This window comes from Alligator mississippiensis, chromosome 14 (genome assembly GCF_030867095.1).
Source record: "Alligator mississippiensis isolate rAllMis1 chromosome 14, rAllMis1, whole genome shotgun sequence".
NCBI lineage: Eukaryota > Metazoa > Chordata > Crocodylia > Alligatoridae > Alligator > Alligator mississippiensis.
The window spans coordinates 18,708,784-18,730,149 of NC_081837.1; the positions used below are offsets into that span (position 1 = coordinate 18,708,784).

At 48.1% G+C, this 21,366-nt stretch overlaps 1 pseudogene; it reads right to left on the reverse strand.

Moving 5' to 3' along the window:
- Positions 1-21,366, reverse strand: part of LOC132244900 (AP-2 complex subunit beta-like) — an 81,450-nt pseudogene that overhangs the window by 29,013 nt on the left and 31,071 nt on the right.

The following is a 21,366-nucleotide window of genomic DNA, read 5'->3' on the forward strand; positions in this document are numbered from 1 at the left end:
TCAGTACCCAGTATCAACTGGACAGGAAGATTTTCAATCTTGGGCACTTCTGGGCAAAAACGAAACTCACCACCAAGGACATCCATGACCTTCAGTTTGTAGACAATTGCTGTGTGATGGGTCACTTTGCACAGGATGCGCAAGTGACCCTAGATCTCTTTGACACTTCATATAAGAGACTTGGCCTGTTCCTGAACGTTGCCAAGACAAAGGTTCTCCACCCACCCTCCCCAAGCCAGCTGAACATCCCTTGTGCTAGCTACGTAGACAAGGAGGCTCTGGAGTACGTGGAGCACTTTCTGTATCTCGACAGCCACCTCTCTCAACAGGCTACCATCAGGTCAGCCGCATCAGTGTCGCAGTTTGAAGACGGCGGCAATGTGTCTTTGAAAATAGAGACCTTTGGAAGTCAACAAAGCTCCTGCTTTATAAGGCTGTCGTGCTGACCACCCTCCTCTACTGCAGTGAAAGCTGGACTGTCTACCGACGCCACATTAAGACCCTCGAGAGCTTTCACCAGTGGTGCCCGTGTCAAATCCCAGGGATCAAATGAGAGGACCGCTGGACCAGCACGAGTGTCCTCCACAAAGCTGCGTCCACTAGCATCAAAGCCTTGCTCTTGAGAAATCAACTCTGATGGACAGGCCACCGCGTACAGATGTCTGAGAACCGCCTCCCTCGCCAGATTCTCTTCTCCCAGCTCTCTGTTGGCCAATGCTCAAAGGGCGACTGAAGGAAATGGTACAAAGACATGCTCAAGGTTGCCCTCAAGCACATAGGTATTGACATCAACAGCTGGGAGGAGCAAGCTGCTGACTGTTCGGTGTGGAGCCATCTGGTCCACCAAGGTGCACACCATTTTGAGGCCCAACAATTCGATACTCAGGTGAAATGGCAGCGGTAGAGGAAGGACAAGGAGACCAACCCAGGACTGTGAATCCCACTCCTCCGTGTAACACCATGCCCCATTGCAAAAGAATGTACACATCCAGAATTGGGCTTCTCAGTCACCTGAGGACCCATCAAGCCTAACGGATGTCATCCTCGACTTTGAGGGACTGCCACCACCGATGACATGGCACCCCCTGCCTAACCACCTTCCTCTTGCTCCTCCCAGCCCCTTTCAGGCTGGAACTCTGGCAACCTGCAGAGAACTCACTGCAAAACTGCAAAATCCTTGGGTTTCTCTGCTAAAATGAGAAACCCATGTTTTACTCCAGTAAGGAGGGAAATCCTTGTTTTACTACGTTTTTCTGTGGGAGACAGAAAACCCAGCTCCCTGCTGATTAGCACCACAAAGCAAACTTGGAACTATGGAACAGCAGCTTCAGTATCTATGGGGTGGGTTCACTAACTCTATGGCCAGAGACCTCTCTTAGATTAACTATGGCTAGAACAATTTAAAGACTAACTGGCTTGAAACCTTAGCTTTAAGCACCATTACAGGGTAAGACTGGATGCTAGAATGCTCTCTGTGCTAACAGAATATCTAGGTAGTAGAGCTATATTCATTAGCAGATAGGAAAATCAGGAAGACAACGCTCTGAGGGGTACTAGCAAAGGATGCCACACCCAAGAGCTATAAATGGCTCAGATGCAACAGGGCCTAGAATGAGGTGTTAGCAGAGTACATATAAAGCCTCATTACATAGCCAATGATTAAACCTGAGGAACAGACTGCTCAAGGCAGTGTATAAGCAGCCACCATAAATATATTCACAGAGCATTCAGTAGAGAGACACAAACATTATAGGGTACAGACAATATCTACGTAGGTGGATCTTAGACTTGAGTGAGCTAATAGTCCCCTTCAATCTTGAAGTGCTTGGGGGTGGTAAGGAGGAACAAAGGGGATTAAACAGCAAAATCAGAAGCTCAGTTTGAGAACTGGCAAAATCTCATGGACAAACCTCAGGCAGCAAATAAATCAAGTCTGTGACATTTGGCTCAAGTGACCAGGAACCTCCTCCCAGCCAAGAAAACGACATTTTTCCAAGTGTAGCATCCTACTCAGTGACAGCACTGGCAACAGGAAGAGGTAGAAAAGGGGCACACCTTTAATTGCATACTTGTCCTGGCCTTGCACTGAAAACAAAAGGCTACCTAGAAATGTCTCTTACAGAGGCACACAGAATAGCAAAGGTGTCCTCCTCAGCACTGCTCAGTGTGTGTCACACCATTAAGACAGCAAGAAAAATACAACCTGGAACCTTGTAATTGAAAGGTGTCTGCCTTGATAACAGGGTGCTCTGATCTCTTCTCTTGCTTGCTTGGGAAGCCATGATTTGAGGTGTAAGAAGCCATCATTTGAGGACTGTGAAGCTGAAAAGCCTCAGGGTCTCCAGGCTACAAATGTTGTGCAGATGGACTTTTGGGCTGTCTGTTCACTTGGGATCTCAATGAGTTCCACAGGCTCAGCCAGTAAGGAAGACATATCCAGATGAGTTATTTCATCTCTTCCCAGATGTTCAATAGCAACGATGGACATGAAGCAGTTCTACAACTCCACTTTGCTCCCTGATTTCAAACAAGGTGAACTTTTCATTCTTCCTACCTGACCTTAAAGGAACATGGGTTATAATTGTACTAAAACAGTATGATTTCTTTTCAAAGTAGCTGCACAAAGCCTAGCTTGCCATTAGAAATATTTTTGCTTGCAGTCCAAACAATGCAGCGGGGCATGAGAACTTAAAAGTGAAATTGATGAAACCTCATTGTCCAAGTGCTGAGAACTGCACCAGGAACAGGACAAGCAAATTAATATGGGTAATTCTGACCCATTGAACAGTCTGCAGAATGCTCTCTTATGCCAGGGATAATATCCTATGTTTACACAGTACTGATCTGTACCATGAGGAGCTCTTTATAAGGGAATTGCTATGGAAGGACATGCAATTCTACTTTGACTCTTGGCAAGATGCATCTTGCCATATGGGGGGAGTTTATTATTGCAGGACAGGCATTTGAGAGGGTTCTGCAGGCAGACTCCATACAAAAACATATCAGTTCAGAAATGATGTGTGTGTGTGGCAGACTACTGTGCAGTGCAAAGGTAGAAACCGAGCCAATATGAAAAGAAGCAGTTTCCAGCTAGGGGGTATTCAAAATTGCTGCTGTTCTACAGAAACCAAACACAGCCCAGGAAAGGTGAGCCCAATTCTGTAAATTGTACTGTAAAGATCCCACTCCTGCAATTATCTGAGAACTTTTGCTGACGTCTCTCCAGAGGAAGTCTTACTGTGAATGGGATTTGACCCCTCCTGCCATGTCCCCACACCCCCCCACACCTACTGTATTTACTACATTAGCTTTGCTACTTGCACTCAGTGTCTTGTTTAGCCTGTCTACTCTAACCTGATGGAAAGTTTTGGGGCCGGGCTGATGCTTCATTTGTATCCCTATGACGATAGCTGCAGGTGGCATGTTTCTCTTTTGCCTTGCTGAGAGTTAGCCAATACACAATTCCCTGTACTCCTGAGAGATAATGCACGTGCTCCCAAACTAGAGGAATGCATTTGCTCCCAGCCTCTAATCGCAGTGGATACAAATATATTCATGAATCTACTCCTAGAACAGATACAATTAGATGAAAGGCAGGATTCCTGCAGGCGGAGATGAGGTTCCCTGTGAACTTTCCATCAGGAGCTCCTGTTGGCTCTGTCCTGTGTCAAAGGAAGATTTTTAAGCCATCGAAAACTTGAGAGCTTTGACGGCTCAGAGAATGAGGAGATTCCTCCATTAGTTACAATCCATGAAGGAAATGGCCTCTAATAAACTCTGTTGCCCTGGGAACAGGTATCTATTAACCCAGAGACAAGAGTCCTCTTACATGCTATAGTGGATTGTTTTGAGATTGCCTTCTTTTCAAGCTATCGTTAGAGAAATAAACAGACCTTAATTTTCAAAAGCAAAGTCTTCACAAGATGCTAAAAGTAAAATTAACTGTTTATTAGGACGTGCATTTTTATGGTAATATGGTAAAGAATTATCACTGAAAATAAGCTAGGCATCTTATTAAGTCCTTACATATACTGGACATGAGTCTCACAAGACCTGATGTGTGAGGGCAGGCAAGAGGCCTCCTACAGCATCCTGATATCTTAGCAACCTGATTCTGTGGAAATCAGAGGGCCCGGTTAGCTCATCAACTGCTGATGTGGAGGGACTGGAGTGGATTCAAGTAAGAGATTTGGAGAATACTAGCCTGTAAATGCATCACCTCCAAATTTGTTCAAGCTCCTTTGCAGAGGTAGCACTTTCTGCCTCAGGAGCCCAATTGTTTGCTGTTGCTGGTTTTTAAACAGTCTCCTTCTCATTATTTGACTTGAAAAGATTCATCAAAATTAGAAATGCAAATGGGCTGGCAGGAGATCACCTCCTCTGCTGCCTCTGACATGTGGCGGGAAGTCCACAGAGGTAAAAATCTTCAACCAAAATCTATTCAGACCAGAGGAACTAGGTGACAGCAAGGCAGGAGGCAGCAAATGGACCATATCCCCTAGAAGAAAGCAAATGGTGCAAATCTGTGTGCGGACACTTTAGTTTAAGGCAGGTTTGTTTTGGGTTTGTTTAAATCTGTTCCCAAAGTCAACAGCGACTTGAGCTAAATTTAAACAAGTTTGATTTAACCTGAAGCATAAGTGTCCACATAGTACTTTGCATGAGTTTATCTACAGTGACTTAACAAGCCAGGACTTTACACCACAAGTCCCTGCTCTCTTCATAGATCTGTCCAACCCTTGAGAAGTACAAGTTTGCCTAAAAATAGTAAACTAAGATATTGCCTACTGTTTTCCTTTGAAAATAGTTTCTGCCTTTAAACTGAAAAGGAATGTTGAACACTGAAATAAATCTAGAAGTTTTACAGACCTTTAACACAAAATGATCTGAACACTAAATGATCTAAAGGGCAGGACGAGGATGGGGGACTTCAAATCTGAATACTGAAAAATAACAAATCTTCAACACTTCTCCAAGCTCTTGTTCAAATGCATCTGGGGCCATCGACCATTTTAAAGAAACATTTTTCTGCTTTTTTATGCAATAAACATGGTCTCTCTTTTCCCTTCCCCAAATGCAAGCTCACAGCCATTGTGGGTAATTGTCATTATTCTACTGAAGCCAGTGGAGTGATGGCAATTTATATCAGCTAAGCATCCGCCACAACCTCAAGATCCAAAAGAATCATAAGACCATCCCCTCTAAGGCACTGAATTGAAAGTCACGATTTTCATGTTCCATCTTAGACTCTGGCACAGACCCATGTATAACCATAAGCAAGTCATTTAATCTTTAAGACAGGGATAAGGAGCCTTCCCCACCATGCAGGGTAGAGGAGGGAAATACATCAGCGTTGCCAAAGAGCTCAAAAATTGTGCTGTTGCACATGTCATAGCGAAGTCTAGAAACAAATGCCAAATACTTACCTCAACCTTGATGGCACATTGTCCAATTGCTCGCACAGCCTTACGGACAAAGTCAACATCCACCTCAGGAGCATATTCCTTGAGTTCTGCCAGAACCTGTTGGGCAGCATCACACAAAACCTGAATTGTTTGGGTCAGGGAGTGAAGGGTAACATTTCCAATGACTCTTTCACTTCTAACCAAGCTTGGTTATTAGACTGTAAGTGGAGCTATAGTGTCCCCATGGCAGAGAGTGCAGTAAATGCAATTCAAGTTTTATATTTAAACTTAATCTAAAATGTCCCCTCCATAACTGTAGGTGCAGGTATTAAATGAATATACTCCTTTAACTCCAGGAGCAGTCTCTAGATTCAAACTCTGAACTCCACCTAGAGAAGGGCTGCCTAGAATGAAGCAGCAAGATCAACTTCACTGTGGGTGAAAGAAGAATGACACAATCTGACCTATTTTCAAATTTCCTTGACCAACTTGTTAGCACAATCCATCCTTTATTTAGAAGCAGCACCAGAGAGTATAGGAGAAAAAGGGGAGAAGGGAGCTAGTGCTGTCCATTCCTTTATAGGCCTATCACAGAGGTGTGCAAAGTCCGGCTGGCTGTGGAGTCCATTTCCCAGCAGCCCCTGGCCACATGGAAACCAGCCCCAGCTGTGCTGGCAGGGCGCATGGCAGGGGGCTGTTCTGGAGCCGCTGGGATTTTGTGGCGGGGCAGCTTGGTGGGGGCCAGGGCAGAGCTGTGATCTGCAGACTGCCCACTGGGCAGGAGCTCGCAGGCAGCGCATCGCGGCTCTGCCCTGGCTCCTTGCAGCGGTGACAGTGTGGTCCCGAGCGAGGGCCAAGGCACGATCTGCTGCCTACACATGCCTGCCAAGAACATGCAGGCTGAGACTGTGGCTCTGCCCTGGCCCTGACCAAGCTGGCCCTGCTGCAAGATCCCAGTGACACCGGAGCAGCCCCCTGCCCTGCCGCACGTCCCGCCAGTGCAGCTGGGGCTGGTCTCCATGGCAACTGTAGCCTTGGTATCACAGTGAGCTGTGGCTGGGGTCTCCATGGAGATCAGCCTCAGCCATGTGGGCAAGGGCTGCTACCAAATAGAGTCCAGCTACCAGCTAGATCTGCCATTTTGCACACCCCTGGCCTATCAGTCTGATGCACGGAGATGCATGAATTCTGGGGCACAACAGCAGTCCTTGCAGGTAGATGCATGAAGGTTCTAGGACACTTTGCCTAAGAGAAGCAATTCTTTCATGGGAAAATTTTGGGTTGACTTTTTTTTTTAGTCCTAGAGATATTTAAAATACAAATGGGATGTGTTATTGTATAGTATTACTACTTCAAACTCATCTGCTCCTCCTCATTCGGAAGCTGATAATTTAACCAGGTTCAAAAGGGGATTGAACAAATTCATGGTGGATAGGTCCCTCAGTGGGTATTAATGCAATAGAGTACAAATTCAAAGTCAGGACAACCTAGGACCCTGAATGCTGGAAGCAGTGAAGAGAGAGGCGCAGGGGAGGGATCATTTGAGATACTGTATGTCCTGTTTAAACTCTTCCCTTTAGAATTGACTCTGTTACTATGAGGGACGAGATACTGAGCTAGATGGATCTGTAGTCTGACCCAGCAGAGCATTTATATTCTTGTTTCTCATATGTTCCATGTGTATGAAAGAGCTGATGTGAATTGGTTATGTCACAAAGGCGTTGCAAAAAAGAAGAAAAACATTTGTCTGGAGAATTTGTGCCCGCTTTCTCTTTGCTCGCTGCTCTTAAAGCTCTCTCATGCAGACTGGCTCTTTGAGCTCACAAATATTGCCAAAGAGAATGGACACACCATGGCATTTCAGCAATGTAGTAACAGGACAGAGAAGATGCACAGCATGAACAGTCAAGAGTTTCCTAAATTTTAACCTCAGCTCTGCTGAGACCCAACTACAAAAATGTAAAACCCAATTAACAGGTGTGCTGCTCCTGCTTTTAAGTAACTAAACAATATACTGTGCTGAAGGGAACATTGATTTGCTGTCATTTCTTGCACACTAGTTGAGAACAATTTAAGGAGGTATCAATTTGTACATAAATCCTCCCTCACATTGTTTGCCATCCCAAGGATGCATGCAGGGCTAAAAGCACCTTGAGGAGCTGACCTGGGCGATGTTTGCTTGAGAGGCCAGGTGGATCATGATGTCCAGCTTTTCCAGTTTGACATAAATGGGGTCATTGTACTTCACAAAGAACACCTTGATTTCTTGCTTCAAGATCTCAGGCCTGGAGAACACATGCAACAGAATCAACCCAAGCCTGACAATTAAACGGCTTCCTATTTCACACACAAGTAGTTTAGTTTTTAAATCAACTTCAGTTTTTGCTGGGAATTCACTGATATCAGTTCAGCACAGATTTGCAAACAGATGCGAGAACAGTTGTTCAAAAAGAAATCACAAAGCTCTAGTGGCAGAGCAATGCTTTCAAAATGTACAGTTCAAGCTGCCACCGTCTATCTGAAGAGTACACAAGAATGGACTGGTTTCAAAGAGACCAACCACATGCCCTCTAATTCAGCAGAGCTCCATGTTCATGAATCCCTTCTATTGGTTTAGATTCTTTACTTTACTGCATGGAGGGAAGGGTCCTTCTGGCTGTCACTATAACAGGAAAAGGAAGAAAATAATAGTGTCCTAGATCATCCACTTAAAAAACCAAAAACTAAAAAAAGTCTTACTGGCTGAACACTCTTGTGACAACTAGTCAACCATTTCATCACAGATGCATCTAGAGCTTAAGTCTTCCAAGTAAGCTTGTACATATCAACCAGCACCCTTTCATTGCACCCAAGGAGGGCAGCACTCCAGTCTTTACCTTTTCTGCACAATTAAGTTGATATTCCTCAGAGCAACATACTGAACTTCAGGTTCTCCTGACAGCAGCGTTACAAACGGAGGAGCTAGTTTCTTTAGCAGCATGTTGGAGTAGCCTGAGGCCTTGGGTAAGAGCTCCAGGAACTTCATCAAGACTTTCACTGCAGAGAGCACCACTGCCGAGTTGGCATGAGACAGCCGTGGAGTCACCCTCTTGCAAATGCTAAAGAAGAAACACAAGAAATGGTTTTTTTTAAGATTATTTCAGAACTCCTTCCATAAGACTTCACCTGAACTGAGGACACAAAGTTGTTTCTGTTCAGAAGAGAAACGGCTGAAATCAGGTGTTTGTTTCATGCAATGGTGCATATTTACAAAGAACCATCCAAGTCTTGTTTTCCTGAACACAGAAGGAACAGAACAAGGAAGTGTCACTGCTCACATTGCCAAGACTTTCCGCTCAGCATTTATCCCCAAAAATAGAAATGATACCAACCTTCTTTGTAAAACTCCTGGAAATCTATGAAACAAAGTGCTATAGAGGTTTCCCTTGAGTTATGCGGGTTCTGTATATGTGAATTAGCTCTTATACAATGACCCTTTTTATACCCCAAATTCACTATATGTGAGGTAAATTCACTCTTATGCGATCAGCATAGGCACACCCCCCCCAAAGCAGGTAAGTCTGTGGGGGGAGGGGAAAGGGCCATGGGGCTAAGGCCCCACTCACCCCAGCCCCTGCTGCAGCTGCTCTGGGAGCAGCTGACACCAGCTGCCTGCAGCCGCTGGGCTGCACTGTGCCCCGAACCCCCCAGGGCTCCACTTGTCCCCACTCACGCCAGCTCTTGGGCTGCGCCATGCCACGGTGCAGGCAGGTGGTGTTGTCGGCTGCTTTGGGGCTACTGCAGCAGGTGTTGGGGTGAGTGGGGAAAAGTGGAGCCCCTGGGGGGTTGGGGCATGGTGTAGCCCAGCAACTGCAGGTAGCTGGTGTTGGCTGCTCCTGGGGCGGCTGCAGCAGTGGGCAAGTGGGGAGAGGCAGAGGCCTGGGGCTGCAGCAGGGAGCAAAGCAGAGGGAACTGTAAGTGGGTGCAGGGCATGGGCCGGGTGGGCCGGCAGCGGCACCAGGCTCTTCCTGGAGCTTGACGGCGCTGGGAGGGGACCTGCTACTACCTCAAAATTCGCCATAGCCCCCGCAACCTGCCCTTCCAGCACCACCAGCGAGCACTGAGAAGAAAATGGGGCCGTCACCAGCTCCAGCCTGCAGCAGCAGCCTGTCCTCGTCCTGCGCACAGATCTGGGGCCGTGTGTCCCCTGGAAAGAGCCTGGCACAGCCCCCCCAGCCCACGGCCCTCCTGGGATGTGCGTAGCAGCAAAAGCTAAGCCACGCACCCCCTGCATCCCACGCCCACTCACAGTTTCCTCTGCTCTGCTCCCTGCTGCAGCCCCAGGAGCGGCCACAACCTTCCCCCCGCTCCTTCCCTAGTCCCATCCCCCCCAGCCTTCCTCCCTTCCTCCCTCACCACTGTGGGAATGTATCCCTATTTCTTATATTGTACACTGGGTTCCCTTTATGCAAATTCAATTTATGCACAGTTTTCCAGGAACACATGTAACACATAAATCGAGGGAAATCTGTATAAGGAGGAATTATCCTATCAGAGTTCAGGCAGGATTCAAGAAGTCAGGACTACCCAGCAACTCTGAACTAAGGAGTCAAGGGTCAAGCTTCACAGAAAGGTGCAACAAACACATTCCACCTGTTTTCAAACACTGCCTTTCAAAGGATTTAAAACCGACAGCACCATTCTGGTGAAGCCAAGGTAACTCAGGCATAGTGTCTTGGAGATCTTTGCAGGGTTTTAGAGATAATTAAGAGCTTGAGTTTGGGCCCAGGCACAGGAGATATTAGAACATCTGGTATAAAGAAGAAACCAGCACAATTTAAGATGGAATTAGCTGTTCTGCTGCAAAAACACAGCCACTGAACAAAACCTAGCACATCAAAAGGAGGCCTGCACAGAATTTTAAAGACACAGGCCTTCATCCTTTTTCAATACTTTAAGAAAAAAAATTGTAGCTTTTTGACTTTATGCTCTCCCCCAACCTTTTCCTCCCACCCTTCAAATATCAGGGACAGAGCCTGGCCTTTCCGTGGTTTGCCAGAGAACCAAAAGGCAGGTTTTCAAGTAGTAAGTAGTGTTAACTGTGATCTTAACCAGAATTGATGGTGCTGAATCTAGCACAAACTCCTTTTATTCTCTGTTGTGCATTGAAGTTATAGGTATGAACCAAAGAGAGAGTTTTAAACACATGACAAAGATCCCTTCCTAGTTGTCATTCCTCAGGTTTATTTCCCGCCCTGTGATGTTAGCTTAGTTTTCTAGTCATAAGAACTTCCGGTTTATAAGAAACCTGACATAATATAAAAAATAAGTTATTTTTAAAACACCTTCCAGGGCTTTCATGGCATGCAATCTAGGAAAACAAAGCAAAAATCATTTTTTTCTTTTAAGGAACAATACTAAAACTTATGTATTGTGTAAAGTGCATTGGCCAGTTCTTACAGTAGGGCTAGTCTCCACTAATCCATTGCTGGGATGAGAGATTACTATGTCCAGCTCCTTAAGGAAAATACAGAGAACAAGATACCAGTAATGGCCTGATAGGAGAGGGTAGGCCTATGCAGCTTGGTAACTGGTCCTAGTAGATGCCTGCAGTACCAAACACCCATGCCTTTGAAGTACTTTATGTGAAATCTATTTCTGCCATTCAAAGCCTGTAAAAACCTGTTTTATCAAGCCTGCCCATACAGCCTCAAAGAGATGGGACACTGGGTTTGTTTTGTACTGCCCCCATGCTGGTCCAGTTAAATACCAGAGATGAGGCCTTGGCACAACCCTGAGCATCCAACAAGGAGCATGCTCAAGAAAGAGCAGTTGAGAGTGGTGCCAAGGTGTGTTAGGGTTGCTCTAAATCTTCTACCCTGCCTCCTTTTTGGATGCGACTCATGCTGAGCAGGGGTGAGCAACCAAGATATACTTCTCAGCAGGGGTGCCAGATGTGACACAGAGGCAGCATAGACATGTGGCCATTAGCTGCATGTGAAGGGTATGACCCAGCATACCTTTCGAGCTCACGATCATCCTGGGGGTTATAGTTGGACAGACAGTCCAGAATGAAGATCTGGCCCCATTCGGTGCATTCATTTAGAGCAGTTAACAATTTGTTAATGTTCTGTGGGTTCAGGTCCAGCAGGTTACTATTAGGATGCGACTCGCTGATCTCAGACAAGGCAGCCACAGCATTCGCCTCCACCTGGGAGAGAGAGATGAGAACAATTCATTGCCTGTGTGTCACTCATACTGGGGTGTATAGCTGGGATCTGGGGGCTTAGCACAGGTTGAGAATTGGGGTTGATGGCACTATCCGGTTTAGCTCACAGGGGACCCAAAGTAGCCTGAGAACTTGCAATTTGTTCTTCACTGTCTGCCAAAAGCATGGAGAGTCCTTGCTAAAATGCTTTTTGTCTCTGAGGGAGGAACAGAAAGAGAACATCAGCAGTGCTATTGGGAGGCAGCTGCCGATATACCACGGGAGCACTAAGAGACTGCAGCAGCAGATGGTGCAGGGAGAAAAACTCTGTAGTAAAAATATTTTTAAAAAAGGGTGAAGTCCTAAATTGGCTATAGGTGTGGCTGGTTGGTGTTGTCCAAATGAATGGAGTCCTTCCAGCAATACTGCCTTTTGTGATGCTACTTTTGGCCATGTCAGCCAAAAAGAGGTAGCAATACAAAGTACACAGCTGGAACAAGTAAAGTAGACAAAATATTCCAACTAACTCCAGGTGTCAAATATCTACCCAGGTTATGAAGCTCTTCCTGGCCTTAACTTCCATAAAGGTCACTCTCCCCCCTAAATGAAAAATGTTTAAGAAAACAGTCCTCATCATAAAACCATTGGTTCCCATATTGATATGCATGACACCCAATTAATTCAGTTTGAAAGGCAACAGGCAGCTTCTGAAGCCAACAAGTCTCCCTACCGACTTTTTAACATACAAAGTCACACCAGATTCCAGAATGTCCCCAATACTAGTGTCTATGTACTGATATCTTTAGGGGATCTAGGTGCTGTAAATACATTTGCAACTGCAACAAAAATCAGAGAAAATTAGGGTTGGAAGGAACCTCAGGAGGTAATTTAGTCCAACCCCCTGCTCAAAGCAGGACCATCTCTAACTGGATCATCCCAGCCAAGGCTTTGCCTAGCCAGGTCCTAGACAAGGATGGAGATTCTACAACCACTCTAGGTAGCCTGCTCCAGTGCTTTACTACCCTCTTCATGAGTACTGCTATGATTTAATGAAAAGCTGGGGACTTATAGAAAACTTGTGATGAGGAGACTGATGAGAAAACTCCCACAAAACGACCACTACCTAAATTTCCCTTCCTGCAACTTGAGACCATTCCTCCTTGTTTGTCACCTGCCACCATTGAAAACAGTCCAGCTTCATCTTTTTTGGAACCGCCCATCAGGTAGCTGAAAGCTGCTATTAAATCCTCCCTCAGTCTTCTCTTTTCTAGACTAAATAAGCCCAGCTTCCTTAGCCTCTATGAGGAAAAATAAATTAATTTCTTTAATGATCCTCCTGCCACAAAACCAAAGAAAGGGCTCTCAATCCTGACTTCCAACACTGCTCTGATTTAATGAAAAGCTGGGGACTTATAAAAAAAGCTTGCAATGAGACTGATGAGAAAAGCTACCACATTTTTCAACATAATTTGGGATTATTTACACCTGAGTGTAAATTAGTTTGAAATGCACGATATGTTTGGATAAACTAACTTACAGAAAAAGTATCTGGCACAGGTACTGAAAGTTTTTTAAAATATAAAGTTTTAAAATGTTGTTTTTGAATTTTGAATTCTATCCCAAATTTCCGTCCAAGTATACCACAGATCTGATAAAAAATATTAAGCATCGAGTATATAAAAAAAACAAATTTATAATTCACATTTTTCTGCCATAAAACCTGAAAAAAAGTTCCCAGATAAATGCATAATATGCAATATAATTACTTAAGTAAACTGCATCTTAGACAGCAAAAAAATACTAAATTTAAAGGGTATTTCTTAGGTTAAGAATTTAACCTGTTTAATGTTTACCAATCAAACATAATTTATTTTGGAAAAAGAATAGAAGTTTAAAGCAATACTAAGCTGACCATTCAAAATCAAGGTATTCTGCTTGCTGAAAAATTATGATCAAGTCAGCAACTTAAATCATTCTGATTTAAAATCAGCCCTTGCTGGTCTCATTTCAATATATTCCAAGGGAGCTGCAAACATGGGTTTGGATATAAATTTCAGCTGGGATTTCCTGAAGGATTCAGATTCTCAGAAGGCATTTCCTTGGGTCTTGGGTATCAAGTTTTTACTACATTCCTTTGATAACCTGTCTTAAAACCACACTACAGGCTTGTAAATATAAGTTTACATGGGGCATGACAGACACTGAAACAGGGTTTATGCAGCAAATGTATTAGACCAGACCAAGTCCTTGAGAAACCTGCAGAAGGAGCAATTCTGGCTTGTGAATTATCCCCTCCAGCAGCTCCGGCCCTCAGCTCAGTTCAAATGGCAGAGTAAATTATGTTCACAAGGAGGCAGGGGGTGGGTAGAAGCCAGAACACGTGTTTTTCTGTCAACCTACACAGAAAAGCTTTGATGGAGGGGGGGTGGGGGGGAAGCAGAGGGAGCAGAGAATGCTGAGCAAGATAAGCAATCAGATTATTTTAGCATTTAATGCTAAATGGAAATTAAACCAAGTGTGTAATGTACTTAATGAAGTATAATGTTCTGCTGCTTCAGAACAGGAATCTTCCACTTACTATACCATTAAAATAAGAAAGAAATGGTGAAAAGCAGGTGACCAGATTAAGCAGCTCCAAAGAGAGATGACGGGTTGGTTTCCATAAAGAGCAAAGAGCTTTCCTCACAGCAGCAATGAACAGCTCTGCCTCCCCAAGAAGCCTAGGGGACCATGTGGTATGTACAGGTCAGTCGCGTCTTACGCGGGGGTTATGTTCCAAAGTCAGCGCGTAAGGCGAAAATCGTGTATAGTGAAATCGCATATTACTGTGCCAGCCGTGACTGTCTCTGCCTCCAAAGCCTCCCGCCGCTGTCACGGAGCCGTGCTTAGAGCTGTGTGGCCGGCGGCAGCAGCAGCGCAGCGCGTGGTGGGGATGGCTGCGTGCCGCCCGGCCACAGCTCCAGGCACGCGTGCAAACTCAAGCCCCGCCTCCCCCTCCCACCCCACGTATAGTTGAATTCACACAAGTTAAATGCACTTATGATGAGACTGACCTGTATATGTTATTAAGTGCAGAGTTACAATGATGCTCGTTAACTCTGCACTTGGGTGATGGGTAAAACAGGAGAGCAATCATAAGGACCCTCAAACATAAGACCCACACTATTAACATGACTATTGAATTGGCACCTACACATTGTACTGAGAGTTGTGACAGGCTCTGCTGCTCATACTAGTTACACCCTTTTCCACAGCAATGGGGTACCTTAACTTTGCTTCCTGTACAACGGTTAAAAATATTACTGTATTTACCCAAATCCAAGATGACCCCAAATTTAAGAAAACTTTCCAATAGTTAGATTGTATACATTGAAATTCTGCTATCGTTTTCTATGTGTAGAATCTAATTATTAAAGGATTGTTTGTCCCCACCATCACTGCAGTAGAGAAAGCTGTGGTAATAGGGCAGGCAGTGGAAGAGGCAGTCAGAGGGCAGGTTGTAGGGTGAGCAGCAGGGGCTGCCCCTGCCCTTGTAATCCCTCCCAGCAACTCACCCTACACTTTGTGCCTGGCCCTCCCACAACCTCAATTCCCTGGCTCCCCCCCACAGCTTCTCCGCCCCTCTCCTGTTTACCATTGCTCTGTGCTAACAAGTCTGTCCCAGCTGCAGCCTGAAACAGAGGCCCAGCTCAGTCCTGTAGCAGCAGTGCCAGCTCCATGCCACTGCTGTGGGGCAACGCTGGGCTGTGCTTCGTACCCCAGACTGCAGCAGGAATAGAGCCTGCTGGAGGAAGGAGCCAGGGGGCAGGGGCCTGAGGCTGCACAGGGTGCAGAAGCTAATGCAGGGGCAGGCAGCAGTTACGGCTCTAGCCGCTGTCTGCACCCTGCCACCTCATACTCTATTCCAAGATCCCTCCCACCATGTTAAATAAGGGGAAAAAACCTTGATGTGGAATTGAGTAAACAGCATATGCGTCCTGAGTGGCCAGATAGCTTAGATTAAGGTCAGACTGCCCTCTATCCATTTTAGGCTAGTAACACGTATCAATTTTAAAAAGACCAATTACTGTTCCCTTCCTGGTGACGCTATTCCTGGTCTGAACTGGACGCTAATAAGTGCCATTTTCTAATTTTACCACTGACAAAGAATTCCCTTCTGGGCCCTTGGGCAACGCATCCATCCTCTAACTTACAGTCGCTTTCCCGGGCTGCTGCATCGTAACGTCTACAGCCCTTGGGAGAGTAAATGACTGGTCCTCAATCTAGGCTGGAAGAGTGCTCCCCATTTTAAAATGGTTAAAAAAACCAAACAAATGAATAAAAACCCTCATCCTGTAGTTTAACCTTTTAGTGACAATGAGATAATTTTTTTGTATGAGGTAGAGTGTGGGGGGGAGGGGAAGAGGGGGGATGTGTGCTAAGTTTTACCAGCCTGCCTTCTTTAAACTATTTTTAAGCATTTCCCATTCCTACCAGGCGGAGCTGAAAAATGCCACCTTCTGTCAAACTGAAACATCGCTTCCCCCTCCTCATCTCCCATTCAGGAACACGGCCACCTTGGCAGTCAGACGGGAAGTGAGATTTACTCTGGAAGTCAGATTGAGGCACAGCTCTTGGCAGGATGCAGAGAATCTGTCTAGGCCGCGCACGTGGATTCCAGCAGCGACAGCGGCTCCTAGGCAGGGTGGCTCTGAGCACTACAGGCAGAGTGAGAATTCCCAGATGGGTCTTCTCCAAGGAGTCTCATGGCAGACCGTTTAGCAGTCTTTTTACCCCCTCCTTGCCCAGAGAGACAGTTCCCCATCTTTCTCTCTCTGGGTTACTCAGGCAAATGTCCTCCACGCCCTATCAAGGTTTGTCTGCCACTTCTCAAACAAGGCACTTGGTAATTTCCTCTGCAGAGACTTCCTGGTGCCATTCAGTGGCAGAGATGACCACTGTCTCGTAGGCAGGCTTGCTGGTATATATAGCAGGGGTGGCCAAAGTCTGCCTCATGGGCCGGATCAGGCCCACGGGGGATTCCATTTTCCAGCAGCCCCTGCCCATGCCACTCTGGCCAGCCTCCGCGGGAACCCCAGGAGTGACGGGGCCCTGCTTCCAGGGTCTCCATGAAGACCAGCCCGAGTGCTGCTGACAAGATATGCAACTGGGTGGGGAGCTGCTTTGGGGCCAGGGCTGGGATCTTACAGTGGTGACAGCGCAAGGCCAAAGCCAGGGCAGAGCCAAGATCTGCTGCTTGCACAAGATCCCAGCCCCAGATGCAGCTCCCTTCACAGCCGCGTGCCCTGCCAGTGCTGCTCGGGCCAGTCTCCATGGAAACCCTGTGAGCACGGGGCCATCACAGCCCCTCGTGGGGTCTCCATGGACACTGGCCAGCTCAGTGTGGGCAAGAGCTGCTGGGAAATGGAGTCCAGCTACCAACCGGATCTCCCATTTTGCTCACCCACAATATACAGCAGAGGTGGGCAAAATATGGCCTGTGGGCTGGATCCAGCCCACCAGGGACTTTCCTCCAGCCTATGGGCAGCCACCAATGAACTGTACCCTGCCTAGCCCTTCAGCCTACACAGGTGGGAGTGAGGCACCCTTGTATACACCCCCCCCCCCCCCCCCACAACATACCCTTGCTCCCACCCTCGTGGGCGGAAGGGCCTGGCCCAGCCAGCGGCAGCTTCCAGGAGGGGCTGCTGCCACTGCTGCAGCCACCCTGGGGGATATCTGCTTGGCTTTGTCACAACCCAAAGTTGTAGTTTTTTGTTTGTGTGCGCTTCAGCACCGCTAAATTATTTTCCCGCCGGATCTGTAGCTTTCTTTGCACAATAGAGTTCTCTGCTGCGGGAGAGAACTCTGGTGCAACAGGGGATTTCCCGCCAAATTACAGCTTCTTTGCAGGGTGCATTTCTTTTGCATTTGAGTGATACACGCTGCAAAGGAGTTCCCGCCATTTGTATTAGGATTCGCGCCATATTATTGGCCAATTCCTAATATAGGCACAAGTGGCGGCTAGCGATTGGCTTGCTAGCCGTACAAAAGGCTTGGGTAGTTTCCGCCCAAGCCGGAGGAGGGGGAGTCAGAGAGTCGGATGTAGAGTCAGAGAGAGAGAGACTCGGTGTGAAGATCTCCAAGCGCTGCGGACCCTTATGGACCCGGCGCGCCTCCCCTAAGCAGGCATTAGAACCGAACCTACGGAGCTTCTAGCCTCTCCCCGTCGCCGACTGCAATCCCAGACGTATCCCTTCCAGGTAAATTTCGGACCCACGGAGCCTAAGTAACTCCGGGGAACCCTTTGTCTTTCGAACCTAACCGAACCGGACCTGCGGAGCCTAACCAACTCCGTGGGAGCAACTGAATTTGTCGTGGTCCTCTAGCGAGGATCTAAGCGGGAGCTGTGCCTGGAGACCTGTCCAGCCTACACCACTACCATCTCTGGTGTAAGTAAACAATCTTTTCAATCAACCATTACGCGTCGGTGACTGATTCTAGCGTGCGTGTACCCCATCGCCGTGCGTTCTCTCCAACCCCGCGTGCCCAGGCTGCCGGCCACAGCCCATGTGTGCAAAAAGGGCCGCGGATCGCTCCCGGCCCACACAGGCTCCCCCAGTGTCCCCCTCACTCCAGGCAGTATGTAGGGTAGAGGTGGAGGCAGGAGGAGTTGCAGCTGGGTGCAGGCATATAGCATGGAGCTAGGGCTGGCGGCAGTGCACAGCCTGCGCCCAGGGGTGCGGTGGGAATGCAGGCTTGGCTAGGGAGGGTGGGGGGGCTGTGGGGACCACCTACATGATGCACAGCCCCCCCTCGGGGCAGCAGCAGCAGGTGGGGGTGCTCAGGGTGCTTGTGCTCCACGTAGGCGCTGGCACCCAGCAGCATGCGGCTTTGGCCAGCGCTGCGGGTGGGGGTGAGGAGTGCAGTCTGCCCTGCCCGCCTCTATCACAGGGGCTCCATGCAGCACACATGCAGCTCCTGGCACTCATGCGGCACTGGGGGAAGACCCGGGCTGGAGCTGGCAGCCTTCCCCATCACCTGCCGTGCAAGTTCCAGGACTCTGCTGGGAAGCAGGGGTGGGACGCCCTCCACTCCTGGCGGAGTCCCGGGACCTGCAGGGCAAGGGGCGGGGAAGCTCCAGCGCAGGTCTTCCCCCAGTGCTGTGCGAGTGTGGGGGTTGCAGGCGCGCAGCACAGAGCCCCCACAATAGAGGCGGGCCGGGCAGGCTGCATTCCTCGCCCCCACATGAAAAAATATTTTTTGTAATAAAATTAAAATATGTTATAATAGATGTTTGACTTTTAGCAGATTTTTTTTTTCTGGTTCTAAGTTGGTAACCCTCCCCTCCCAAAAGGAGAATTTATGGGGGGCAAGGGGACAGACTTCTGGTGGCAAAGGTCAGTGATTAGGGGGTGGGATTTCTTGTCCCAATATGGTGACCAGGGGCGGGGCAACTGTCAAGGGGCGGGACTACCCATGCGGCCCTCGACAGATCACCAAACCTCGTTAAGTGGCCCTCCTGCTGAAATAATTACCCGACCCTGGTATATTGGCTCTAACTCATGGGTGGACAAAACAAGGCCTGAGGGCTGGATCTGGCCCACCAAGGGATTTTGTCTGACCCATGGCAGGTCCCTCAGCACCCAGCCCAGGTACAAGGGACAGGACAGGCCATGGCACATGAAGCTGGTTCTGTGGCTCCTGGGTGCACAGTGGGGCTATGGTGGCTCAGCAGCCAGCCTCAGCTTCCTGGCAGTGCTGCCAGCAGCAGCTCCCTCAGCTGCCAATGCCACTCTCATTGTCACTGCTGCTGGACCTAGCCACTCTGCCTGGGCACCCCAACCCGGTGCCAGGTGGATGGGCCTGGGCCAGAAAGGATCACTCACCTGCCTGTCCCCCTACTCCACCTGTGCTAGCATTATCCCCCTGCTGCGCTGGCTCACAACAGCTCACCAAAACTTCCAAAGTGGCTCTCCAGCCCAAATAATTGCCCACCCCTGCTCTAACCAAACACTAAACACAAAAATGTAAACTCTAGGCAACAGCATAGATGGTCACATCGGGGAGAAAACTCACAAGCTGAAAAAAAGGGAATACACTGCAACAAGTGTCTGCTCTAGCAAACAGCTAGAGAGGACCATTCTGTTCCAAAACACACAGGCCAGACATACGGTAAAACCTACTCAAGGGTTGCAGCCTTCTGATGGGTATTAGACAACCTAGAATGAGCATAGCTTGGAAATGAGCTGGATACTGGGAGCAGGTGTTAAATTATTGCTCAGTAATCGGAAGACGACAGGCTTATGATGGATGAATCCGGCGGTTAACCTTTATAAATGAGGTGTCTGCTGAAACAGATGCTATGGAATCATGAAATATGCACAGACGATTGTCTTAATGCTATAAATGTTACGCATCTTTGCGGGGTTGACAGAAGTTGTAATCCTAGAGTAGGATAAGAAACGGTTCTTGCAGAGAGTCGTGTAAAACTGACACACTCCATCCAAGAACTGACAGGCGTAACACCAGCCAGTGTAGACTTGAAACACTTTAAACCTGCTGGGGTCACTCTATGGAAGGTAAGCTAAGTTAAGCATGCACTTGTGTTTTCTTTGAAATTATTTTGTTCTGAACAACTATTGCATGGCATTGTGACAGCTGCCTGGTCTTGGTTAACCCAGTCACTGCTTTAGAGAGCATTATTACAGAGGCTGAGCTGAAGGCAGACCTACTGAGGCAATGCAACCCAAAGCCCCAGTCAGCAGGGAGAGAATGGCAGGATTCAGCCCAAGAGAGGAGATGGCTAGTGGGGAAACCTTAAAGGGCACAAGGAGGTAAAAAATGCAGCCAAGCTAGGAACTGTGACGTTTCCTATGATTCCTAGCCCCCACTGCAACTATTTAAATCAGTGGTTCTTATCCTGTTTAGACTGCAGTTGGGTGCAGTAGGAGGGGGAGGAGGCTGACTGGGCACATGTGCGGACTCTCAGCACACGTGTGTCCCCTGCAACGTACCTGAGGCGGCGGAGGCTGAGAAGCAACCGTGGGGGCAGCAGCAGCTGACCCCCCAAAGGTAAGTGGGGCAGGAGCTGGCGCAGCTGCAGAGGATCCGGAGGGGAAGTCCCTGGGTCCCTCTTTGCTGAGCCAGGCGGTGAACAGGGCGCACCTGCGTTTGCGCAGGCGTTCGCGTGAGGCGGCCCCCAAAGAGTAAGCAACAAGTAGGAGCACCTAGCAAGAGCGATGATGACTTGAAGCTGAGCAGCTAAGGTAAGAGCAGCTAAGGTAAGAGCACAGGAGGCAGCTGCAGCTCAGGTGGCGCTGCCCACCCGTGGTTCCTCTGAGGTGTCTGCTCAGACTGAGCCCTGCCCCCCTGTCTGCAGGGGTGGCCTGGTGGTGACCCTGCCATCAGGGAAGGGGGGGAGCCCCCTCGCCTGTCCCTCATGTGCCCACCTTGGGGCCTTGGAGGAGCAAGTGAGGGAACTCCAGGAGGCAGTGAGCAGGCTAAGGGGGATCAGGGATGATGAGGCCGTGATTGACGGGTATTTCCATTCCTTACAGCTCCAGATGCCCACAGGTGAAACTCCACACAAGGAGTCTGCAGCAGGGGAGTGGAGGACAGCCACCTCTGGATCCAGGCGGCAGGGCCTGGTGTCTGCTTCCCCATTGCGTGTGGGGAACAGATACAGGGCTCTGACAACCGTGGAGGAGACAGAGGAGGAGCATTTTCCTGCAGAGGTGGTGATCCCTGTAGCCCCTACTGGGCAGGCTGGGGGATCGCTGCCCAGGCAGAAGA